Source organism: Schistocerca piceifrons, chromosome 1 (genome assembly GCF_021461385.2).
Source record: "Schistocerca piceifrons isolate TAMUIC-IGC-003096 chromosome 1, iqSchPice1.1, whole genome shotgun sequence".
Taxonomy (NCBI): domain Eukaryota; kingdom Metazoa; phylum Arthropoda; class Insecta; order Orthoptera; family Acrididae; genus Schistocerca; species Schistocerca piceifrons.
The window spans coordinates 1,085,996,559-1,086,024,151 of NC_060138.1; the positions used below are offsets into that span (position 1 = coordinate 1,085,996,559).

Here is a 27,593-nt window from a genome sequence, read left to right on the forward strand (position 1 = left end):
CGGCGTGCGGCGTGCTTCAGTGCTCCGTTGCTGGTCGTAGCGAGCAGATCGGGAAGAGCTCTGTTTAGAACACGTGCGCGCGCGGCGTCGTCTTGGCTCTCGTTGCGTACGACCAAAACAAACCTTTGAGTTTTTTGAACGCTAAGTCCCACGGTCTTACGTCCTCCTAAGTGCCTTTCCACGAAGGTACGCCATCCACTCCACCCCTCGGTAAACCATTATATCCTTAGGGCCGGTGCGCGGTAAAGAATATCTGAAAGCAAGAGACTGAGCAACAGCTGATCCACCCACGTGCTCCTGCAGCACTATTAATTTCGGTAAGTAAACTATATGCCGAGTTTCAAGCTTTTGGTCTATTATGCACATGTTCTCGTATGAAAGATGTTATTAGGAAGAAAATTCCACATTGTTTACATTTAGAGATCAGTGAGATTAATGAAGTCGTTTTTTAAAATTATCGCGTTCTATAAAATATTATTGTCATGCTGAATCAACTCTAAACGGCCTAGTTCTATGGCTCTGAGCTCACCCACTTTCGTAGAAATTTGTTGTTGAGAATACTATTAAGTTTCCAATTTGTTTTGTCCGTAATTTCACCTTGCGGCAGAGGTCATTACATCACTGCGCAGTGTGTATGGGAGAGTACTTCGTGACTTTACAATTCTCCCCTTTTCTCTGTTCTACTCGCGAATGAAACGTAGAAAAACACACAACACACTCTCTTAACTTACGGCCCTTGCGAGAGATAAGCAACAGAAACAGATTCAGTCCATTTACGGTTTCTCTTCAACGTTGATTCTCAACGGTTTCGAAGTAATATCCCTGCACGTCTTCGTAACTCCCACGTATTGACTGAGACGGCTGGGTAATAACTCATTCAATCTATACACCCGATGTTACGAGACACACTTTGGTCATTTTGTGCATTCTCATCCAAATTACATATCTTTCTTATTTATTGTCAGGCGAACAACGTTTCCTCGAACATATAACGACACATCCTCTGATCAGACAGACATGCCTCCCACTTAGTCAAATATCTGCATGACAGTTCACCACCTAACAGCTGACAGGCGTGGTACAGAAATGCTCATCTGGTGGTCCGCGTCTATTTTCTCCGCAGCAGATTGGACCATACTCTTCCACTTCTTTTTCAGGAGCAAGCATTTCTAAGGAAATATAACACAAAGTGGGTGCTCCTAAGAAGATTTTAGCTGCGTGACCGTTTCGATCGTGCTGCAAAAACCGTCTTCAGGAGGACCCTTCTTTAATAAACCATTCACTTGAAGTGAGTACACCTGAGAAAGTAACTGCGTGGCCGAAACGTAGTACTGGAGAAAATATGAGGAACGATGCGACGTAACAGATGTTTTATTGACTGTGTTAGTAACAGCTCTGATGTAATACTTGATGTAGTTTTTCGCACGCCACTTATCATTAAGAGATGTCGGACTGCGAAGTAATAGTACAGGTCGTAGTGCTGCTGAAGGCAGACGTCAGCCGCGCACGGCAAACCCTGGACGCGGCCGATCCGTAGAGCGGCCGGTGCCCCGGCGCTCGCCGCTCGGTTACTGACCTACACAAGCCTCTTCCGCGGCTGCCAAACTCCCACTGGGAGCGCAACAGGTCGCGTGTTCGGCCGGTGCCGCGGGATAGCCTCAGATTCTTGCGCTCTGCTAACAGCAGCTGCCCCAGTTTTGTTTCACAACACTATAGTAGACAACGTAACTGTATGATTACAACTGTCTACAAAATAGCTAGCAGCCTCTTATGAAAAGTATAGTTTGTTTACGTACCTGTTTCTACTCAGCTGCTCATCGTCAGGCAGCACATTTTCCACCAGTTTTACCAGAACTTACGCTTATTTGCTTCGCTGTTGAGGGTTTACGTTGTGTTGATCTCTTCGGCTGCAGCATCCTTTTAGTTCCACAGTGTGTGAACACGTGTATACACGCGCCTCTCGTGACATCTTAGTCGCTACGTTTCGAGTATTCCTTTGCGCTGTGTAATTCCTCCAGCAACGCTAAAAGTAGAATTAAAAAAGACTTCAGGAATATTCGGATGTGTGTCAGATTCTAATTTCGCTTGTATAGCTAGGCACAGTTATTGTGGGTTATTACTAGAATCATCCTCTTTTTCTTAATCATCATTCTTTCGATAGAATACGTGCTGTGAACCATTGATGTCTATCCTATTCTTACGCGCTACTCCTAAAGCTCTACATAATCTGTATTATTACTACTCTGACGTTTACTTTCCGTTTCCCATATTCCACTGGACGTTCCACTGTCAGAGTAATTATGCCTCAATGCGTTACCACAAATCCCAAAAAAGTCATTTCTGTTTCTAGTAGCTATTTCACTGTACACCCTTTATTCACTTGTTCTTTTTAATACATCCTCCTTCCTCAATTCAGTGTTTGCTTAATATTGTTTTAATTTATTCGCCACCAGTCATAGCCCACACAGCCAGTCACCATGTATTTTATTTTAGTGTGCATGTAGGGTGTCTCTGACGGTACATAATGTGTTGTAACACAGATAAATTTAGCATGGTAGAATTGAATTTAAGCGGTTATTATATAAAAGTGTCACAGCTTCGTATGTTTATTTTGATACATGTTAATTAACTGCTGTTTTGTCGGCCGGAGTGGCCGAGTGGTTCTAGGCGCTTCAGTCAGGTACCGCGCGACCGCTACGGTCGCAGGTTCGAATCCTGCTTCGGGCATGGATGTGTGTGATGTCCTTAGGTTAGTTAGGTTTAAGTAGTTCTAAGTTCTAAGGGACTGATGACCTCAGATGTTAAGTCCCATAGTGCTCAGAGCCATTTGAACCATTTTTAACTGCTGTTTTCTGTAGCTGTACCCTTCTTCATGCTCCTCTTAAGTTTTGCAGGGGTCTGTAGTTGGTTATATCAGTTGCTTCTAATAATGTTTACACGTTTGTTGGGAGTTCGTTTCGTGACAACACCACATACATGATCTTACCCAGTCTTCGGCATCAATCGAATAAAATATGCTTAAGGTCTTTACTTGAGCCGAAGGGAGGTTGGGTCATAGCGAACCAAGATACGAACTGGCAGAAATACTTGTGATTAAATTCGAGGTGCCATATCGTCACTTAGAAGTTTTATTTGAAATTGGTTTTGTAATACCAAACGTTTTCACAAGACGGGGAACCATGGCTGCTTGTTGTCTTCTCTTATTTTCAAATGACGAGCCTAGTTTGTCATTCGATTGATTCTTTACTACAATCATTTAACACCACGTATGCAGCGCCCGCAAATTCTTCTGTTCCAGTTTTCTTAATGTGCACTGTTGACCTGTGAAGGGATCTTTCGCAAATCTATTGTTAGCAACCAAGCTAATACTCTCCATTGGAACAATGGATTCGAAGAAATCAGTTAAGTAAGTACACTAGTTTCGTTTACTGCTATGTTACTCACCTATAGCGACAACTGAGAGTGTGAACCAATGCCATTACGTTAATGAACTGATTACTTTGATATCAGTGTTTCCGTTGAAATTTACAGTCTCCATGTCCGTTCCCCCAAGTATCCCATTCTCGAATGCGCCGTGGCAGAACTTATGTATATAGTTTTTGAACGTAATACAGCGGATACACTAGTGCCACCGAATACTTGAGCTGTCCATGGAGATATATTCCAATGGCATAAACTGTTAAGGTGATTTCTCACGACTAACTGGTGATACGGATTATAATCCCTATTTTGGACCAATTTTCGATTCGCCTTGATCTGTTCAGCATATTTCTCTTACCAAAGCATTCGTACCATACCTGTATGTTTCTTATGGCTTTCTTTGAGCAATAATCTTTCGTGATTCCGGTTTGTAGATGGAACTTATTTTACTTTTCCTACTGCACGTTCTCCGCTGTGGATGTTCAAGGATGTTGCGCTGTGTCATTATTTTGCCCTTGTTTGTTTAAGCTACTATTCGAATACTACGTTATACATTCAGTCTGCTCAATTAGGATAAAACTCAGTATCCTGTGTGCTAGTTTTTAAATTTTGAATGTATGAGGTGCTTAACTTTGTGTGATGCAGTAAATAAAATGTTTTCCTTCAAAAATCGGAATTCTGTTATTCAAATAAGTCATAGAAAATTAGGTGGTCGCTAAAGTTAATCTTTCGATTATAAAAAGTAAACTATCGTCTAGACTGATTTCAGACTTTAAATTTGCTAAGCTTCAAGCAATTACTTTTTCCTTAACACATTGTCTGTAATGCCTTTATCTGACTGCTGATCACCTTTTCCTCTACTACATAAAATGTAGATGATTTCTATTACACTGGAATGTGTTAAGACATTTCCGCAGAGGTCTATCATTTGGTCATTGAAATATTTATATAGATATTATCAAATTCTGAATAACACGCCAGTCTGTCAAATTAGCTGTTATCTTCCGTTATTCTTACGAGATTTAAGTTTCAGGGATGGCAGCTTTCTTTTATGAAGTTTCGGCTGTTTGTTTTTGCTTGACTGACACACTTTTCGTCTCTTAAAGCATGTTGGAACATCATACTTCATCAATTTTTCATAGTTCGGTAAATTTTGACTTAAGAAGGCACGCAGTAAGTGCGAGATAAAGTCTTCCAGAGCTAAGCTATAAAAGCAATGGATCATTATCATCGTAATAATTTTTTGATCAAGAAAACACAGTTGTTTGAGTCTTCGTGCATTAATAATTCTTCCACTGTTACATTAGTAGCCTCAACTGAGTCCATTGTAGGTTTTTATGTGTCCAGCCAGAGTGCTAGAATCGGTAACGAAAAAAAACCTTGGAATTTAGTACGTGTGTCACGTAGTACAGTGAACGACTTTCTTAGTATGGCCGATGACGATGACTGTAATCAGTTATGTCTAAATAATAGGTCTGCTTGCACTTCCTCTGTTGTTTTTGTAATGTTGGTGGACGATGAGCTGAAACCTTTCAACATAATTTTATTAACAAATGTAATAAATTTCCCTCTTATGGTGGAGGACACGTACTACCGTAGGTACTGCATCACTTGAGCACCTTAGTAACGAGAAGCGGTGCATTTAGGAGTAAATCTTGAAAATTCAGTCGTTGTTCACGTGCGAAGTATCTACAGGAGTTCTGCGAGCCTTTCGCAAATTGAGACGGTCTTGTACCATTGTCTCCTTTGTCTGCCCATCGTTGTAGAAGACGAAGCACTAACTGGGTGACCTCATCCGCACTTCTGCGCTAAGAAGATGCCCGCGTCAAACGTTTGCTTCTCGTTTCACACTCGGGCCCTAGTTAAGTACGTTTCCAGACTCCCCTCTCGAAGGACACTGATTTATGATCATTCGCCGGAAGATGGATTGATTTTTTTCACTACTTAATGGAAGATGCTTATGCTGAGAATAAAGCATTTATGTGTTTTCCTAAAATAAATTACCTTATTATACAGTCATGGCTCAACCTTTAGTTTAATTGGCATCGCAACCAAGATGGAACTTGGCATGAGTCACATACACAAAGCTTGTACCGATAAGTAAATCACGCCAGCTTCTAAGAAAACAAGGTGTCGCTGGCAAACTATAAATGTATTTACTTACTTAATTTATACTGAGTGACCAAACGTCAATGCCCCTCATTGAAATCGGCGGCAATCTAACCGGCAGTACATTGCAGATCACCCCATATGGCTTTACAGAGACGATGTGATGTTCGTTCAACAAATACAACTCATCGTCCTGTGCAGTGTTTTAGTGCTTGTGGAATGTCTTTCTGATACTGAAGATCTGACCTAGACATTGCTGGCTCAGATATCTGATTTCTTGTGTAATCTACGATAAGCTATGACCCATCTTGGATCCATTGTCATACCCGCCCGAAGTGCCTTAACTCGCTTAGTGCAGCTCTATAAAAGACAGCTCAGATGTCCCCGAGCGAGCGAGGTGGCGCACACTGGACTCGACGGTTCAAACCCGCGTCCAGCCATCCTGATTTAGGTTTTTCGTGAGTTCCCTAATGGGGTCCCCTCCCCCATATCAACCAATCACGTCTTCGCTCGTACGACATGCTTCATCCAGTCGCAAGATGTGGGCATCGTACACGGCGCATATTCAAATGGAAGAACTTTTCCCATGACATTTGGCTACTCAGTTCATATCTGCTCTACATTACTGGTCTATTGGTTCATACGTTAACCTTCTTATCACAAGTTACCCACAAATACACTATGTGATCAAAAGTATCCGGACACTCCCAAATACATAAGTTTGTCATATTAAGTGCACTGTGCTGCCACCTATTGCCAGGTACTCCTTATCAGCGACCACAGTAGTCATTACACATCGTGAAAGAGCAGAATGGGGCGCTCCGTGGAACTCACGGACTTCGAACGTGGTCAGGTGATTGGGCGTCACTTGCGTCATGCTTCTGTACGCGAGGTTTCCACACTCCTAAACATCCCTAGGTCCACTGTTTCCGATGTTGTAGTGAAGTGGAAACGCGAAGCGACACGTAAGCAAAAAAGTCTACAGGCCGACCTCGTCTGTTGACTGACAGAGACCGCCGACAATGGATAAAAAAAAAATGTTTCAAATGGCTCTGAGCACTATGGGACTTAACATCTGAGGTCATCGGTCCCCTATAACTTAGAACTACTTAAACGTAACTAACCTAAGGACATCACACACATCGATGCCCGAGGCCGGATTCGAACCTGCGACCGTAGCAGCAGGGCGGTTCCTGACTGAAGCACCTAGAACCGCTCGGACACAGCGGCCGGCGACAATTAAAGAGGGTCGTAATGATAGGCAGACATCTATCCAGACCACCACACAGGAATGCCAAACACCAGGATCCACTGCCAGTACTATGGCAGTTAGGCGGGAGGTGAGAAAACTTGGATTTCGTGGTCGAGCGGCTTCTCATAAGCCACACATCACGCCGAGAAATGCCAAACACGCCTCACTTGGTGTAAGGAGCTTAAATATTGGACTATTGAACAGTGGATAAACGTTGTGTGGACTGACGAAACATGGTACGCAATGTGGCGATCCGATGGCAGGGTGTGGGTATGACGAATGCCCGGTGAACGTCATCTGCCAGCGTGTGTAGTACCAACAGTAAAATTCGGAGGCCGTGGTGTTATGGTGTAGTCGTTCTTTTCATGGAGGGGGGCCTGCATCCCTTGTTGTTTTGCGTGGCACTATCACAGCACAGACCTACACTGATGTTTGAAGCACCTTCTTGCTTCCCACTGTTGAATTCGGAGATGGCGATTGCAATCTTCAACAAAATCGAGCACCTTTTCATAATGCACCGCCTGTGGCGGAATGGTTACAAGACTATAACATCCCCGCAATGGACTGTCCTGCACAGCTTTAGAACACGTTTTGGATGCTTTGGAACGCCGACTTCGTGCCAGGCTTTACCGACCGACATCGATACCTCTTCTCAGTGCAGATCCCCGTGAAGAATGGGCTGCCATTCCCCAAGAAACCTTCCAGCACCTAATTGAACGTATTCCTGCGAGAGTGGAGGCTGTCATCCAGGCTAAGTGTGGGCCGACACCGTATCGAATGCCAACATTACCGTTGGAGGGCACCACAAACTTTTAAGGCATTTTCAGCGAGGTGGCCAAATACTTTTGAACACCTAGTGTACCTTCACGTTACAACTAACGACATTTCATTGGAGTTACATTCCCGATCAGAAGACTAAGAGATACGTACCTGTCATGAGGTAGGGCTTTCGCTCTTCCCGTTGCCAGCTGCTTAGCGTGGTCTCCTTGGAACAACAAATGGTTGTAGAGCTCACATGCCTATCATAACTCACTGAAATTAATCGTAAGAAGGCACTTACATCTCTCTCGATGTTGTCGTTGTTGTTTTCCTTACAAGTTTTGTCAAATGATGTGGATAACAATGCAAGTACCCAAAAGTCCGCTGAGTGTTCCTCAAACCAAACTATCAGTTCTGAAACGTTGGCATCGCTCATAGTTTAGGTGCAGGTACGGATTGCCTGCTTTAAACAGTGCAATCCATGCCACTTACAAGTGGCTATGGTAATGTAACTGCTGGTATTGAAGTGTGAGACACAGATGTGAGCTGTCTCCTCTATTGTTCACCCTATATATCGGAGAAGCAGTTGCGGAAATAAAAGAATCTCGTAGGAGTAAGATTGAAAGTTAACATGAAAGGATATCAGTGATACGATTAGCTGATGACAGTGCTATCCTCATTGAAAGTGAAGAAGACTTACAAGAGTTGTTGAACAGAGTGAGAGGTCTAAGCACAGAACGTGGATGGGGAGTGAAGCAAGGAAAGAGGGGAATAACGAGCAGTACTCATGCTGGAATAATGATTAACTTAACATCAAAATTAGGGACCACGAAGTATCGAAGTGAAGGTGATGATGATGATGATGATGATGATGATGTTTGGATTTTGGGGCCCTCAACTGCGCGGTTACCAGCGCCAGTACAAATTCCAAATCTTTTCTCAGTCTAATCTTGGCACTTGCATGAATGATGATGAAATGCTGAGGACAACACAAACACGAAGTGAAGACATTCTGCTAACTTGTAAGAAAAATTAAAGTTTGACAAAAGAAGTAGTGCAAATATAAGAAGTAAATTAGCACTGGGAAAGAGGGTATTCTTCTCTACAGGAAATCTTCTAGTGTCAAACATAAGCCGTAATTTGAGGAAAAATTTTGTGAGAATATGTGTTTGGAATACAAGATTGTATGGAAGCGCGTCATGAGTTGTGGGAGAACCGGTAAATAAGTGAATCGAAGAGTGCCAGATGTTCTGCTTGAGAAATATGTTGAAAATTAGCCGGACAGATACTATAACGATTCAGAGTCAGTGAGGATATAATATGTGGGAAACGTTGACATGAAGAAGGGACAGGATGATAGGATACGTGCCAGGACATCAGGATAGTAGAGAATTGTAGAGGGTAAAAACTGTAGGAGAAGACATAGATTGAAATATACCCAACAAATAATTGAGGACATTGGATTTAAGTGCTAGTCTGAGATGAAGAAGTTGTCAAAGGACTGGAAATCTTCGCGATTCGCATCGAACCAGTCATAAAACTGAAGAATACACACACAATAAAAGATCCATGAGGCAGTGTGCTGCCGACCGGCCGCCGCAACAGTATCATCCTCTGCCATATGGCATCATTAGGATGCAGTAAGATTGGGAATGCAGTGGACACATCGGTCTGCCGGCCGTTTGTCAGTTCTGACGCCTCGGGCCACAACTTTGGTTCCAGTAGCTCCCCAATCGGCATCACGAAGCTGAATGCATCGCATTCCAGTCGACTCACCAACGAAAAATCCCTGCCACGCCTACTACCGTTCTCGGATGCTCTACATGGCGGACAGACGTGTTGACTGCTCACTAAATAAAACTTACGCCCAAAAGGCTCCGGAAAATATTACGTTTTTTCGTGTAATCTTTACACGGTATTGCCTTAGAAGTGAGAGATACGCCGTTAATTTATAGTGTGGCCCGATTTAGTATTAACAAGCGCTTGTAACAATGTAAATATTTGTGGCGTGAGGAAAGACAGAAAGTGTTTAAGTGTACTGATATCTGGAGCCTTGTGGGAATTGTGGATGTGGGAATTCTGTATATCAAGACACGTAGGTGCAGAATTACCGATGAGACATGAGGTGTGGTAAGCATCCCCTTTACTAAAATTTTCTCAGGCTTCCAGCCGCGTCAGGTGGTTAAAATCTCCTGGGATTTTAACCACCTGACGGGTGGTTAAAATCTCCTGGGGTTTTAACCACCTGACGCGGCTGGAAGCTCGAGAAAAATTTTATTTATTCATATCGCCGCGAAACCATGCTTTCATATATCCCCTTTATTCCTCGTATGGAACAATGATCATAGAGGGTGAGTCACTAATGTACATCATGCCGAAATTTACTTTGAACTCAGTGATAACAGACTAAGATGGATATCGTTGCAACTTTTTCAGTGAATGAACTACGGACAGATATGTGGGACTCTAGGGGAACCCCGAGTACGCGGTTAGAACATTGATGAACATTGCATTCATCTGTACTTCGGAGAAGGTGAAATGAGACTGCAATGCCCATGGTCCTGTCTGTGGCCAACATCCCTTTGTGTCGACGAAGATTGTATCTGACTACCCACAGCACTGTCTCCAGGTCACGGTACATCGCACGGCCGCACCAGCTATTGTTCGACCTCGGCGACCACGACACGAAAGTGTTTGCAAGGACGCCTTGCCAAAAATGACGTCCCAATGCCAGCTAGTTCTTTTTTCTTTTTATTTATCCTCGACGGCACTGTTTACGCCTCTCGAGCTTTGCGTTTACTGTGTGACAGGAGCAGTCGCTAACGTATTATGCGAGTTAAGGCGGGAGAAGCGCTACACAGGCGAGCAGGCTCTTGTAGTGGTCTCTGCAGTTGTTTCCTTCGTTGTCCGGCAGTGCGAAACGGGCTCGGAGTGTGTTATTTAGCGTCGGCGGGGTCACTGACCAGAGCGTGCGTGCGGGGTGCCGGTGAGGCCCGCCCCCGCGGATGACTAACCTCGCGGCAGACAAACAGCACGTGCGCGCCGCGCGGCCACTCACCTTGACCCAGCGCCGCCGCCGCCGCCGCCGCCTCCACTGCCTTCCAGCGCCTCGGGACGCCAGCGGCGACCTACAGTGCTCCACCCGCCGCTGCGCGGCACACTTGTCGCGAGTGCATTGACGTTCGCTTGTCTCTACACCGAACTCCAAGTAGTCCCAAACTCAGGGCGCAGATGCAGGAACCTTGCGTTAAGAAGTGTCAACTGCGTATCTGTGCAATGTGAATAACTGTTTAGTGTTGTACAGTTTACTATTGGGCTGTTTTGTCATGGATGAAGGAAAGGGAGAGCCCGAAACCCGGTGCCAGCACATAGTCTACTTCTTCTTCGGTAGCGCTACAGTCCTTGGTGAGCCGTAGCTTTTCCAGCTGTTTTTTTCCAAACTTCTCGGTTTTTGTTGCAGCTCTTTTTCGCCCCCCGGATTCCATCACATCATCTAGGTCTCCATTTCCGTCTAGCAGCATGGATCATACCTCTTACCATTTTCGTTTGTATTCTCCTCTCCGCCGTTCTCTTCACGTGTTCTAGCCGATTTGGTGTATTGTACAGTATCTCTTCCTTGTATTCACGATTGCAACTCGGTGTAGCGTATCCTCCACCCTCCTTGGCCACAAATTTTACGTAGCATTTTCCGCTGAAAGGTTTTTAAATCGTTTTGTCTTCTTCTTTCAGAGTCCATACTTCTGACCCATACGTGACAACCGGGCAAACTAGGGAGTTACATATCAGGAGCTTTGTTCTTCTTCTAACAATGCTACACTACTGGCCATTAAAATTGCTACACCAAGAAGAAATGCAGATGAGAAACGGGTAATCATTGGACAAATACATTATACTAGAACGGACATGTGATTACATTTTCACGCAATTTGGGTGCATAGATCCTGAGAAATCAGTACCCAGAACAACCACCTCTGGTCGTAACAACGGCTTTGATACGCCTGAGCATTGAGTCAAACAGAGCTTGGATGGCGTCTACAGGTACAGCTGCCCATGCAGCTTCAACACGATACCACAGTTCATCAAGAGTAGTGACTGGCGTATTACGACGAGACAGTTGCTCGGCCACCATTGACCAGACGTTTTCAGTTGAGAGGTGGCCAGGGCAGCAGTCGAACATTTTCTGTAGCCAGAAAACATGCGGTTGCGCATTATCGTGCTGAAATGTAGGGTATCGTAGTGATCGAGTGAAGGGTAGAGCCACGGGTCGTAACACATCTGAAATGTAACGTCCACTGTTCAAAATGCCGTCAATGCGAACAAGAGGTGACCGAGACGTGTAACCAATGGCACACCATACCATCACGCCGGGTAATATGCCAGTATGGCGTTGACGAATACACGCTTCCAATGTCCGTTCACCGCCATGTCGCCAAACACGGATGCGACCATCATGATGCTCTAAACGGAACCTGGATTCATCCGAAAAAATGACGTTTTGCCATTCGTGCACCCAGGTTCGTCGCTGAGTACACCATCGCAGGCGCTCCTGTCTGTGATGCAGCGTCAAGGGTAACCACAGCAGTGGTCTTCGAGCTGACAGTCCATGCTGCTGCAAACGTCGTCGAATTGTTCGTACAGATGGTTGTTGTCTTGAAAACGTCCCCATCTGTTGACTCAGGGATCGAGACGTGGCTGCACCATCTGTTACAGCCATGCTGATAGGATGGCTGTCATCTTGACTGCTAGTGATACGAGGCCGTTGGGATCTAGCACGGCGTTCCGTATTACCCTCCTGAACCCACCGATTCCATATTCTGCTAACAGTCGTTGGATCTCGACCAACGCGAGCAGCAATGTCGTGATATGATAAACCGCAATCGCGGTGGCTACAATCCGACCTTTATCAAAGTCGGAAACGTGATGGTACGCATTTCTCCTCCTTGCACGAGGCATCACATCAACGTTTCACCAGGCAGCTCCAGTCAACTGCTGTTTGTGTATGAGAAATCGGTTAGCAACTTTCCTCATGTGAGCACGTTGTAGGTGTCGCCACCGGCGCCAACCTTGTGTGAATGCTGTGAAAAGCTAATCATTTGCATATCTCAACATCTTCTTCCTGTCGGTTAAATTTCGCGTCTGTAGCTCTTCATCTTCGTGGTGTAGCAATTGTAATGGCCAGTAGTTTATTTATAAAGATTTTACTGCTTGTATCGTTTCTCTTACAGCCTTTTTCAGTTCTGTTGTTGTTTAACGTGAAGGCTCTCAACTAAAAGTGGACACTCCTATCACGTTTGTATTTAGATTGAACGTGTGGTCTCTTCTGGCCTCAGTGTGTGACATCACCATACTCTGACGTGATTAATCATGGGATACCTCCTAATATCGCTTCTGGCCCCCTTTTGTCCGGCATAGAGCAACAGCTCTACTTGCCATGGACTCAACAGGTCGTTGGAAGTCCCCTGCAGAAATATATAGCCGTGCTGTCGCTATAGCCGTCCATAAATGCGAAGTGTTGCCGGTGCAGGATTTTGTACACATATTGAATTCTCGGCGAAGTCGCATAAATCATAAATTTTTCGATAGGATTCACGTCAGGCGATCTGACATGAACACATAGAGAACACCGACAAAAAAATGTTCAGATGTGTGTGAAATCTTATGGGACTTAATTGCTAAGGTCATCAGTCCCTATGCTTACACAATACTTAACCTAAATTATCCTAAGGACAAACACACACACTCATGCCCGAGAGAGGAATCGAACCTCCGCCGGAACCAGCCGCACAGTCCAAGACTGCACTGCCTAAGACCGCGTGGCTAATAACGCGCAGGAACCATTGGTGGGCCACATCGGAAAAAGGTGACGACGAAAAAAAAGTGAAATTTATTCTTGAAAATGATCTGAATTGTAATAGCTTTAGATGTACTGCTTGAAGCGATATATGAAAATATGTGCCGGACCGGAACCTTTTTGCGAGTGATCGCTTTGCCACTCAGCCTATCCGAGCACGCTCCCTGGAACGATCCAAACTTCCAAATGTCACACGGACAGCCGAAAGGGTAAGGCGACCGCACGCAGCAAGCGGGAAATCCCGGTTACAGTCCCGATACATCACAAATTTTCATACGTCAAAAAAATGGCTCTGAGCACTATAGGACAACTTCTGAGGTCATCAGTCCCCTAGACCTTAGAACTACTTAAACCTAACTAACCTAAGGACATCACAAACATCCATGCCCGAGGCAGGATTCGAACCTGCGGCTGTAGAGGTCGCTCGGTCGCAGACTGTAGCGTCTAGAACCGCTCGGCCACCACGGCCGGCTTTCATACGTCACTTTACGTAGTACATATATATACTATTGCAGTTGAGGTGAATTTCAGGACTAAATTTCGTTACTTGAGAACCGTAGTTCGTACACAAATATAAAAATAAGAAAAAGAAATATGCATCCTATCGAAGTATAAGATAAATAGAAATGAAACAGGTCTAATTTGAAAGTGTTTGATATGTGATACGGTATGGAAGCTTTCCTACGGAATAGTATTACATTAATTCAGCTGCTATATGTCCAGACACACCGACCTAGCCGATGTTCATCACACATAAAAGTTGCTCTTTGGTTCACGAAATTTCCACACGGTTATTCAACCAGTTCTTCAACTTTACCTTATCGAGAACACGCTTCTCCCTTGATTCGAAAGCCAATGTTCATTTACGTTTTGAACCTCTGACACATCGTACTGGAGACGCAGATCAATTTAAAATAACAGGACCATTTTGAGACAATAAATTGTAGAAAGTAGGTTAGATGAAAACACTGCCGAAGTGCCGAAAAAGATCTGCATAGGCAAACATTTCAAGAAATGCATGAAGTCTGTTGAAAATTTACTTGGGAAGTTTCATGAACTGGCATTCTGTAACGAATCTAAAAATACTCTGTTGTTCCCAACAGAACAGTGAAAACTTCAGGCCATGAATAGTTTCCAAAGAGACATTCCTTGGTTCCTGCCAAACACAACGAAATGGTCGACTTCAATTTAATGACAGTTCCGCATAATCAAGTGGCAACCTGGTACTGATATTTTACAATGAACGAAATTATCAGTGATTCATTTCACGCTTGGGGCTCTTAGTGAAACGAATGAAATCAAATTTAGTTTACTGCTCAGAATCAATAAAATTTACTACTTCTTCTCATTTACTCGCCCGATACCTTAACTCGCATACAAAAGTGTCAAGAAAACTGAAGAAACTTCGTTCTCTGACATGAAAGCTATTTCCCACAAGCACATGGTACCAATGTCGTTGCCGGTCGGGGTGGCCTAGCGGTTCTAGGTGCTACAGTCTGGAACTGCGCGACCGCTACGATCGCAGGTTTGAATCCTGCCTCGGGCACGGATGTGTGTGATGTCCTTAGGTTAGTTGGGTTTAAGTATTCTAAGGTCTAGGTGACTGATGACCTCAGAAGGTAAGTCCCATAGAGCTCAGAACCATTTGAACCAATGTCGTTGAATAATAAGTGTGCATGGATCAAGAAATGTATTCTGTTACTCAGAATACAATGACGCGTCCAACCCATGCAGCTCGCGCAATATTGTAAACAACCCAGCCACATGCATGTATAAATCAATGTATAAATCAATTTCAAACATTACAAGAGCTGCAGGTCCCAGCCAGTCAAAACAAAGCACATTTATAATAGGTTTGCGCGCCCGTCGTTTTATGATGGTTTGCGGATATCACTTCAGGAAGATATTTGTTTGCTACGTGAGAAATCAGAATCAGCGAAACATGGCTGAAGCATTGAATGAACCGAAGCACGTATATTTTGCAAATAATCTCAAAAATTGTAGGCATGATACTGATGCAAACACCAGATTTATAAGTTGGTACTGTAGTGGCGACAAGTTTTCGTAATACAGTATTATGATGGAGCATTTTATTTTAAGAGTGAAAAAAAGCACTACATTACTTTAGCAAGTACATCCTAACTGTACTTAACAGTGTTTTAGTAAAAACTCCGCTCTGGCTGCCCCTCACGTCGTTGCAGGGGTCAAAGTTATTGTGCGCCGATCAAGCCTTATGCTGGTGATTCGGTGTTGAAAATGATGCCTCCATTATGATATATCTGTTGCAGATAATCATAAGACTCGTATACTGTCGCAGTAGTCGTTGTGAGGTTGATATCGTGGGACTGAAATTCCAGAGTGTCCACAATCTTAAATACGCATCGCTGGCTTATTTACGAAGTATATTCGGCTATAAAACGTCCTACCGAATTCGTGGCACCCGCAAAACAGTTTCTGTTCAGTAACCGACAAGACAGCTTGGGACTTATTTATAGGAATTGACAATCCTCTAACAGTTCACATTTGCCTTGCACACACCTTGTTATACCAGTGACCCTTCATATTTGCATCCATAGCATACACGAAAACTCAGTTCATCCACGAATGAAAGCAGAGCTCTAGATGGCATTAATCATTGTCTTCCTGCACTTCACATAGATTCAGTGCACACATTATGCTAAATGATTTATCCGTATCCCTACAAACTGAAGGCAGCATACCAGGCATGCCGTGACGTAGTCAGTCAGCTTTTTCTCCCAATCAGCGTCCTTCCATTATATACAGTATTGTTCAGGCGATAGCACAGTCACCTGGCAAGGAATTACTGCTAGTCACACCCATCCTCTGTCAAGTAGCATCAGTGAACGTGTGAAGAATGCGCGATTTGTCTGAGTTTGACCGAGGGCGGTAGTGATGGCTGTTCGAAAAGTGCTGTGGTGAGTGCCTTCAACACGTGGGAAACCAAGTGAAACCACATCCAGACGTCGTGGGATTGGGCGGCCTCCCCTCGTTAAGGATGTCGGACGTCGTAGGTTGGACAGGCTGGTAAAACAGTACAGGCGGCGACCTGTGGCGGAGCTGTGTCTGAAGACATAGTGCACCAAACGCTCCTAATGTTCGTTCCCAGCAGCCGACGACCTATGCATGTGTCAATGTGGACACTGCGACTGAAATGGGCACATGACCATCGGCACTGGACGTTGGCGAAGCGTCAGAGCGTTGCGTGGTCTGATGAATCCCGGCACTTTCTTCATCATGTCGATGGGAGGTTGCGAATCCGTCGTCTTCCATTGGGAACAGCTCCGAACAGCTACTTTACTGCGGGACGGAGACAAACTGGTGACGTTTCTGGGGAACATTAAGGGAGCATCCATGGGTCCAGCGGAGCTCGTGCAGGGGCACCATGACGGGCAAGAAATATACTACACTAGTTGCAGGCCACGTAAACCCCTTCGTGACGATCATGTTTCTCGGCGTCAGTGGCTTTTTTCATTAATATAATGCGCCATGTCACAACGGAGTGGTTCGAGGAACACAGTGGCGAGTTCCGGATGATGTGCTAGCCAGATATGAACGGGATCGAACACATCTGGGATGCGACTGAAAGCGGTGTCAGAGTTCATCGCTCGTCTCCCTAGAATTTACGGGAATTAGGTGACTTGTGAGTGCAGGTGTGATGCCAACTCCCACCTGCGGCGTACCAAGGCCTCATTGCTTCCCTGCCACGACGCGTCGCCGCTGTTAACCGTGCCAAAGGTAGACGTACTGGCTATTAGGCAGTTGGTCATAACGATCTGGCTGATCAGTGTACATTACTACTTGAATGTATTGAAGTACATTGACAAAGCCGGCCAGGGTGGGCGAGCGGTTCTAGGCGCTACAGTATGGAACCGCGCGACCGCTACGGTCGCAGGTTAGAATCCTGCCTCGGGCATGGATGTGTGTGATGTCTTTAGGTTAGTTAGGTTTAAGTAGTTCTAAGTTCTAGGGGACTGATGACCTCAGCAGTTAAGTCCCATAGTGCTCAGAGCCATTTGAACCATTTGACAAATACAAATAGTAAAACAAGACACTAAATGAAAACATATGTAGCCTCCCTAGAGCTATATCTTTAGACGATGAAGCTTCTGGGAACGGTTTCCTCGAATGTACCGTATATTCCGGAACTGGGACTCCGCGACCACATATTCCCTAGTACGTTGTCCTCGACGGTGAAGGTTCACCAGAGACAAGCGTACCGTCAAGAGTGTAGCAGGGAAGTGTAATAGGACCGCTCTTATTCATTATATACACAAATGATCTGACGGACTGGGCAGCAGCAACCTGTGGCTGTTCGCTTACGACGCTGTGGTGTACTGGAATGCGTCATCGTTGAGTGACTGTAGGAGGATACAAGATGACATATTCAATTTTCTAGTTGGTGTGAAGAATGGAAGATAACTCTATGCCTAGAAAGACGTAAGTCAATGCATATTGCTATAAAAACAATCCCACAATGTTGGAACACAGCCCTAGCCTTGACACTCTCACGTCGATTAAATATCTAGGCATGACATTGCAAAGCAGTGTGAAATGGAAGGAGCACGAGACGAAGGTGATAACGAAGACGAATGGTCGTATTCCATTTATTAGGGGAAATTTAGTAAAGTGTGGCTTTTCTGTTAAGGAGACCGCGTATTCAACATTAGTGCGACCCTTTCTTCAGTACTGGTAAAGTGTTTGGGATCCCAACCATGTCTAAGGGGAGACATCCAAGCAATTCAGAGGCGGGCTGCTATATTTGTCGCAGGTTCGAATCCTGCCTCGGGCATGGATGTGTGTGATGTCCTTAGGTTAGTTAGGTTTAAGTAGTTCTAAGTTCTAGGGGACTGATGACCACAGATGTTAAGTCCCATAGTGCTCAGAGCCATTTGAACCATTTTTGCTATATTTGTAACCGTTAGATTATATCAACACCTGAATACTGCGAAAATGCTTCGTGAATTCAAGTAGGAATCCTTCGAGATAAGACGTTCTTTTTGAATAACACTGTTGAGAAATTTAGGGAATTAGCGTGTGAGGCCTACTGCAGATCGATTCTACTGCCAACAACATATATTTCAAGTGAGGACCACGACGATAAGAGATATTGGGGCTCGAACAGAGACATGTAGACAGTAGTTTTTCCCTCGCTCTGTTTGCGAGTGGAACAGGGAAGGAAATTACTCAAATTGTTCACATGGCTCTGAGCACTATGGGACTTAACGTCTGAGGCCATCAGTCCCCTAGAACTTAGAACTACTTAAACCTAACTAACCTAAGGATATCACACACATCCATGCTCGAGGCAGGATTCGAACCCGCGACCGTAACGGTCACGCGGTTCCAGACTGAAGCGCCCAGAACCGCTCGGCCACTCCAGCCCGCGGAAATTACTCATACTGATACAAGGTACACTCCGCCATGCAACATGTGGTGAGTTGCAGAGTATGTATGGTGACATAGGAACAGTTTCGAGTATTGTCCATTTCCAAGAATATTTGTCGCAACAGACGTGGATATATCGTTCTTGTCTAGGCAGAAAACAATGAAATTCTGCAATAGGCGGTCCAGATCTCATATGTAGGGAGTGAAACGTGAAAAAATCATTGCTATCATCCTCAATTCCAGAACTGATCAAAAATATACGTTAATATACAACAAAATGAAAACTGACTTTCCCCAATGGCAAAGTTCATGTATAGATCAGTGGTATCCGACAAGAACAGCAAAAGTTGTTTGTAAAGGATTCCCTCAGATCGACAGACGCAAATCGAGTTTCTGTTCGTCGTGTACGCTTTTCACCGGAGCTGTAATGTACTAGATTGGACTTTCTAACATGCAATAATTGAAAATTGTGAGTCGGTGTTTTTACTCTGACCCAGGCTGCTACGCACGTTTCTCATTCCTTTCCTCGCTGTTCGGTGTGGTCAGTCGGGGTTATTCTCTATCACACGCTTTCTGCAACACATTATGTCGAAAGCCCCTGCTGCGAAAATCTGGTGAGGCGAAAGTAGATGATATCCTCCCAAGTTCCGGCACCGCGTGTGCGCGCGCGCGAGCAGGAAGCCTGAATTTAATCACTGGGCAAATTACAAATCGCGAAGGCAAAATGACGAGTACAAAACGGAGATGAATCTTTCTCATGCAAGCAATATGCGTTAATAGAGACTGAAGATAACGCCAAACCTGTTCATTCAAAATAATATTGCCAGCATGCGGAGTATATTCCGTTAGTCAACGCTGGTAACAATTTTCATCTTGACGCTTTCGGTAGTTGCTTAGGAGCAACTAATCGAGACCTCAAGTCTTTTGAAACAGGATCGATCTGTGTGTCAGTTTTACCAACTGGTGTGGGTTTGAGGACAACCAGACTTCTGAAGATTCGGTAGTATCCGCAGTCTTTGCAGTTTTCCCAACAAACGTTGTGTCCTTTCGTATGCTGAATGCTTGACAACACGGTACATCTCTGTGCCATAACTGCAGAAGAATAGGCATGCTGCAATACTCCCTTTCAAGCACGAAAACGCCTAGTCCACCGATCATTTGCCCTCAGTACAGTCGAACAGCGGTTCTGTTGACCTGACTTAGCTAAGGCTATAAAACTAGTGATCTACGGCCTTGTGTCCGACAGTGATTCGAATTCCCGGCCAAGCCGCAGAATTGATATGGAGACTGAGTTACTGCACCTGGCTAGTATATACAGTTATTCACAGCTCGGAACGCAGCGTAAACCTAGAGTGAAGATGGCGCGACCTCAGACGGAATCCTCGCCCTATGCGCGCGGTCACGTACCGCCACTTCCCGTTATCACGTGAAGCTATCAGACCGCTTCATTTGATACAGAGTTCGACTACTACTTTTTGCGGATTTCTCCCTTTCAGTATTCAGTCTCGACAAGAGTTGTAAAATTACCGTACGGTACCATGGGTAAAAGATGACTACGGTTGTTTTGCTAGTAGCTTTTGTCAGTTAAGGTAGCACCCACATTTCCTGTACGTTGGGTGTGTTGCATACCTGCCGGCAGCTACCTCAAAACGATCACTTTCTGCGACCAGTGACTTACTAGATAGTCTTAAAAACCGGAGGCGGTGAACTATCTAGAAATTGAGTAAGGATATATAAATGACCAGGTAACCTACAGAACATTTTTGTTCTACATAGTTATCCTCTTGTCTGTTACTTAATAATTAACATTATTTTTTAGCAAAGCTAAAACTTTGAATGTTTAATTTGGGTTTTGTTCGAAAATTGTTGATTTGTAACATGTAACAAAAGGATGTTGTAAAATAAATAAAGAAAACAATGCAAAATCATCGTACATCACTACAAAAGCAATTTTCTCACAAAATGTCAAAATTTAAAAAAAAACTGTTAAGCAAAAATATATCATACATCGCTTCAGTACTTCGTCGAACTTACATGAAACATGTTTCTGTTTTTCATAAAAAAATTGCACAATTATCAATAAAAACAGGAAACACTTCCCTCTGACCACGATGGAGAACGTTCTACTGAGTACAAAATAACAACAGTAATTGTATATACTTTTTAATGATTGAACAGTCCACAGGTCATAGGTGGTGCGTAGGCGGTTGCGGAGACGCTGGCGTCGGCGTCAATAGTGGCATTGATTTAGATCTGTCTGCGTGCTTAGCTGAGTGGTAATGTGCTTGCCTCCCATACAGTGGGCCCAGGTTCGATTTCCGGCCGGGTTGGAGATTTTCTCCGTTCGTGGACTGGGTGTTGTGTTGTCCTCATCATCATTTCATCTTCATCACCGGCACGCAAGTCGCCCAACGTGGCGTCGAACTTCCCCCGATAGGACCTCCCGGGCAACAATGCCACAAGCTCATTTCATTTTTTGTGGATGTTCTGTTTGTCCTTTTTTTCTGAGGGTCTCCTTAATTATTCTTACGTTAGTGCTGGTTCCCAAGTCCTGTTAAGACTATAGCCGCAATCGCGTTTGATGAGATAATCCCTGGTATGAATTTCCGTGACGTCTCTAACGACGCCGTCCCAGTATTTGGAAGTCTGTGCCAATATCCTGGTACATTCGTAATCCATCGCGTGAGTCTCGGATAAACAGTGCTATGTGACCGCTGACTTGTTGAGCTACGTCAGTCAAGTGTGCCTCTGTTGTTCTCGGCAACGATCTTCAACGGTTCACACTGTCTGCCGAACTGAATTTATGACTGCGCGAAATCCTTTCAAAAGATCTGAAAATGCATGCGTACAAGATTTAACTTACACAAGAGTTGAGGCCCGCAGATCTTGGAAAGAGACATCGATTTGCTCAGTGGGTCTTGGCTCGATAAGCGGAGAATGAGAACTTCACAAAACGAATAATTTTTTCAGATGAGGCGTACTTCCTCGTCAGTGGTAGCTGAGTGGTCAGCGCGACGGAATTTTATACCTGACGGCCCGGGTTCGATTCCCGGCTGGGTCGGAGACTTTCTCTGCTCCTTTTTTGTCCTTATCATCATCATTTCCTGCCCATCGACACGGAAGTCGCCGAAGTGGCGTCAAGTCTAAAGACTTCAAATGGCTCTGAGCACTATAGGACTTAACTTCTGAGGTCATCAGTCCACTAGAACTTAGAACTACTTAAACCTATTCTAGGCGCTCAGTCCGGAACCGCGCGACTGCTGCGGCCGCAGGTTCGAATCCTGCCTCGGGCATGGATGTGTGTGGTGTCCTTAGGTTAGTTATGTTTAAGTAGTTCTAAGCTCTAGGGGACTGATGACCACAGATGTTAAGTCCCATAGTGCTCAGAGCCATTTTTGAACTTAAACCTAACTAACCTAACGACATCACACACATCCATGCCCGAGGCAGGATTCGAACCTGAGACCGTAGCGGTCGCGAGACTCTAGACTGTAGCGCCTAGAACCGCTCGGCCACAACGGCCGGCGTCAACTCTAAAGACTTGCACCAGGCGAACGGTTTACCTGACGGGAGGCCCTAGCCACACGGCGTTTCCATTTTTACCTCAGTGGCACGTCAGTAAGCAGAACTACAGAATTTGGGGTAAAGAAAACCCGCGAGTGACTGTGTAAGATGATATGTACCCACAACACACGACTGAGTGGTATGGGTTCTGGGTAGGAGGGGTGATCGTCCCGTACTTCCTTTAAAATGATGATGGTGCTGCCGTCACTGCTAACGGCGAAAGTTACCGAACGAGCTTTCTGACTGGTTTTTCCATCTTTTTGATGAAAATGACCATTTTTGGTTTCAACAAGATGGTGCGACGTGTCACACATCCCGTGAAACGATTACTCTGCTGAATGAATAGTTTCCTCAAAAAATTGTGTCTTTGCGTGGCCACCAGGTATGGCCTGCCAGATCATGCGATCTTACGCCTTGTGACTTTTTTTTTTTTTTTTACGGTATTTGCGAAATCAGAAGTGTACATGAACAAAACAAAAACAGTACACCAACTGAAGGATGACATTAAAAGTTATTAGCGGCATCCCATCAGATGTTTGTGAAAACGTCATAGAAAACTTCAATGAACGCATTGCTCGTTTCCGCGTGGCCTTGGGTGATCATATTGAGGATATAATTTTTCATACATAAATAGTAGAAGTTACTTAACGCGTTTGTAACGAAAAATTGCATTTTCAGTAAATTTCGTATCATCTACATCTACGTGGATACTCTACAAATCACATTTAAGTCCTTGGCCGAGGGTTCGTCGAACCACCTTCACGATTCTCTATTATTCCAATCTCATATAGTGCCCGGAAAGAATGAACACCTATATCTTTCCGTACGAGCTCTGATTTCCCTTATTTTATCGTGGTGATCGTTCCGCCCTACGTAGGTCGGTGGCAACAAAATATTTTCGCATTCGGAGGAGAAAGTTGGTGATTGGAATTTCGTGAGAAGATTCCGTCGCAACGAAAAACGCCTTTCTTTTAATGATTTCCAGCCCACATCCTGTACCATTTCTGTGACACTCTCTCCCATATTTCGCGATAATACAAAACGTGCTGCCTTTCTTTGAACTTTTTCGATGTACTCCGTCAGTCCTACCTGGTAAGGATCCCACACCGCGCAGCAGTACTCTAAAAGAGGACGGACAAGCGTAATGTAGGCAGTCTCCTTAGTGGGTGTGATACATTTTCTAAGTGTCCTGCCAATAAGTCGCAGTCTTTGGTTAGCCTTCCCCACAGAATTTTCTATGTGTTCTTTCCAGTTTAAGTTGTTCGTAATTGTAATACCCAGGTATTCAGTTGAATTTACGGCTTTTAGATTAGACTGATTTATCGTGTAACCGAAGTTTAACGAGTTCCTTTTCGCTCTTATGTGGATACCCTCACACTTTTCGTTTTTTAGGGTCAACTGCCACTTTTCGCACCATTCAGAAATTTTTTTCTAAATCGTTTTGCAGTTTGTTTTGATCTTCTGATGACTTTATTAGTCGATAAAGGACAGCGTGATCTGCAAACAACTGAAGACGGCTGCTCATATTGTCTCCCAAATCGATTATATAGATAAGGAAACAAAAGAAAAATTCGGAGTAGGTATTAAAATCCATGGAGAAGAAATAAAAACGTTGAGGTTAGCCGATGACATTGTAATTCTGTCAGAGACAGCAAAGGACTTGGAAGAGCAGTTGAACGGAATGGACAGTGTCTTGAAAGGAGGGTATAAGATGAACATCAACAAAAGCAAAACTAGGTTAATGGAATGTAGTCGAATTAAGTCGGGTGATGCTGAGGGAATTAGATTAGGAAATGAGACACTTAAAGCACTAAAGGAGTTTTGCTATTTCGGGAGCAAAATAACTGATGATGGTTGAAGTAGAGAAGATATAAAATGTGGACTGGCAATGGCTAGGAAAGCGTTTCTGAAGAAGAGAAATTTGTTAAGATCGAGTACAGATTTAAGTTTCAAGAAGTCGTTTCTGAAAGTATTTGTATGGACTGTAGCCATGTATGGAAGTGAAACGTGGACGATAAATAGTTTGGACAAGAAGAGAATAGAAGCTTTCGAAATGTGGTGCCACAGAAGAACGCTGAAGATTAGATGGGTAGATCACATAACTAATGAGGAGGTATTGAATAGAATTGGGGAGAAGAGGCGTTTGTGGCACAACTTGACAAGAAGAAGGGACCGGTTGGTAGGACATGTTCTGAGGCATCAAGGGATCACAAATTTAGCATTGGAGGGCAGCGTGGAGGGTAAAAATCGTAGAGGGAGACCAAGAGATGAATACAATAAGCAGATTCAGAAGTATTTAGGATGCAGTAAGTAGTGGGAGATGAAGAAGCTTGCACAGGATAGGGTAGCATGGAGAGCTGCATCAAACCAGTCTCAGGACTGAAGACCACAACAACAGATAAGGAACAGCGAAGGGCCTATAACACTACCTTGGGGAACGCCTGAAATCACTTCTGTTTTACTCGATGACTTTCCGTCAACTACTATCATCTATAGCACTTTAATGTTCTTCCCTAGTTTCCAGAATCTCCGTAGTTATGGTCTCCCAGTGATGTACCCGGTGTTTTATACTGCATAGGAGTAAGTTTTAGGGAAGCTGTACGTTTACCCGGAATGGTGTACGTGTGAAGTACTGCGGTGGGACGGAGTGCTGGTGTCCTCGGAGGGGGAGACGAGCGTGCGGCTGCTTGTTATTCCGGCCGCGCGCTGACAGCGATTGTACTGGCGCCGTGTTCCACGAGGCGAGGATGCTCGCGTGGCTGCTTTCGCCATCAGACAGCTGTTAGGCGCCGCAGCCGGAGGAATCCGCTGGCTGCCTTACAGCCTCCTGAACAGCCGTCAGCTGGCCGACTGTGAGTGACGAGGCGCGCTTTTCCACAGCAGCACGCGGCGTGTGCTCGGACTGGCCTGTTGCCCGTCACAGCTAGTCTGACAACCCCATGGTCTGGGCCAGGGGTTCCCCAACATTTACTCTGACGGAACACTTTGAGAATCCTGTCACTGCGATGGAAAACCTTGTTTATTTTGAAAATTATTAAAATTTTAAGAAACGATAAAAACTTGTTTTATTCAGTGATAACTTCAATTTCAAATCATAATTAGTAACACAGAAAAAAAGCACTCCGTCTTCAGGCCACGAGTGGCCTACCGGAGCCATCCGACCGCCGTGTCATCCTCAGTGGAGGATGTGGATAGAAGGGGCGTGGGGTCAGCACACAGCTCTCCCGGTCGTTGTGATGGTATTCTTGACCGAAGCCGCTACTATTCGGCCGAGTAGCTCCTCAACTGGCATCACGAGGCTGAGTGCACCCCGAAAAATGGCAACAGCGCATGGCGGTTGGATGGTCAGCCATGATGATCTCACGGGAACCGGCGTATCCACTGCGGCAAGGCCGTTGCCTTAGTAACTCAGAAACCATAATAAAATTTAAAAAAGTAATTAGTATCGTTGGAAAAAGCACCGTGTTATTAATAGTTTTTCCCGGAGCACTTACGTCTCGTGGAGCACCACTGTCCCGCCGAACACAGTTTGGGAAGCCCTGGTCTAGATAATACTTAAAACAGGACTGAGTTGGTTCTGACAGCTCCTTGTTCGAGACAACTGTGGGTTGACCTTAATAAATTCCTTAGTTTGTACAAGACGTTTATGGCAGAGTAAAATATTGGTTAGGAACTCAGAGTCTTGCTTTAGAGAATCAGTAGTCAAATGGCCGTCAAAAACCAAAATGAAGCATTTCTGCCAGTACCAACAAATACTGAGAAGATCTGAATTTGTCAGGAACCACATAAATTGAAAGTACGACAAGGTTCTGTTCTAGATCCGCCACTTTTCTCGATATGCAGTGTGTTTCAGAAATACTTTGGGGATACGCTCCTTACAGCGATACAAGAGAAATGGTTCTTGTAAACGTATGTCCGAAAATCCCTTTTTTTTTCGAGTTATTTACAATATAGAGAATGAAATTTTCACTCTGGAGCGGAGTGTGCGCTGATATGAAACATCCTAGCAGATGTAAACTGTGTGCCAGACTGAGAATCGAACTCGGGACCGTTGCCTTTCGCGGGCAAGTGCTCTATCATCTGAGCTACCGAAGCACTACTCACGTCCCGTCCTCACAGCTTTAATTCCGCCAGTACCTGGTTTCCTGCCTTCCAAACTTCACAGAAGCTCTCCTGCGGACCTTGCAGAACTAGCACTTGAGGAAGAAAGGATATTGCGGACACACAGCCTGGGGGATGTTTCCAGAATGAAATTTTCACTCTGCAGGAAGTTTCATATCAGCGCACACTCCGCTATAGTAGCAGATATACTGTTATCATACAGATGTCTGCAGAGTTGAGGAGAGGAAAAGGTTCTGTGAAAACTTACTAGGATCCGAAGTTTCGAGGTCACGTATCTTTGAATGCCACTTGTCTGTCCTGTAGCTCTGTCTCATTCACGCAGAGAACACAGAAGACGCAAGTGATAAATCCTACTCTAACTGACGAGTAGGGCTTTACTGAATATTAGAAGATGAAAGGCATCGTCCTGCTCTTTGAAACGGTTTCTGCTTCTTACCTATTATGGAATGGGCTGGTTTCAACACTGCTTCGTAGATATACGTATCACATCATATGTGCCACTCTGAAAGTGACAAAGTTTTTCCTCTCTGGAAAGCTATGTAAGGTAATTACTTGCAGAACTTCAAGAAGAGTTGGATCAAGAAAACGATACTAAACTTACAAGGAATCGCACAGTCATATATTTTTTTGTGATGTAAGCCGTGTTCTTATTTTCTGGACTTTATTAAAGAATGGAAGTTGGAAGAAACGGCACTAGAAATAACGATGTTAGCACTATTATCACAACGAGGTACCTAGCAGTACTGTTCCCTCGGTAAAATTCTCTTCAGACCCAGGGATCATTTCAATCGTCCTTTGAGAAGATGACGGGCAAGTTAAGTCATGCGAGCGTCAACGTTTCCATGTACCATTTGTTCCGCAGGGCATCTACAGGTTACCCTCTCATCAATCAATCTATCTGAGGTTACCTTCGGGCGCTGTAAACGAGTTGGACTGTGTCAACAACAGAAGTTGTGAAGACATCAACTGCGAAAGGTCTCGCCTTGTACTTAACTAGTGAAATGATGGATGACGTGACATTCAATCTCAAGGTAGCGTACTGAGATTTCTTCGTAAGTTTGACGGTCTCAAAGATAAGAAAACTAACTAAAAATTTTTTCGGGCAGGATT

At 44.5% G+C, this 27,593-nt stretch overlaps 1 protein-coding gene across 2 annotated transcripts in view; it reads left to right on the forward strand.

Annotated features, from left to right (window-relative positions):
• The first annotated feature begins 38 nt into the window (after positions 1-38).
• LOC124798103 (ras-related and estrogen-regulated growth inhibitor-like) overlaps positions 39-27,593 on the forward strand; it is a 589,819-nt gene continuing 562,264 nt past the window's right edge. For both annotated transcript variants that reach the window (XM_047261357.1, XM_047261366.1), the window contains exon 1: positions 39-317. The gene's annotated coding sequence lies outside the window, so the exon portion shown is untranslated. The remainder of the gene's footprint in view (positions 318-27,593) is intronic.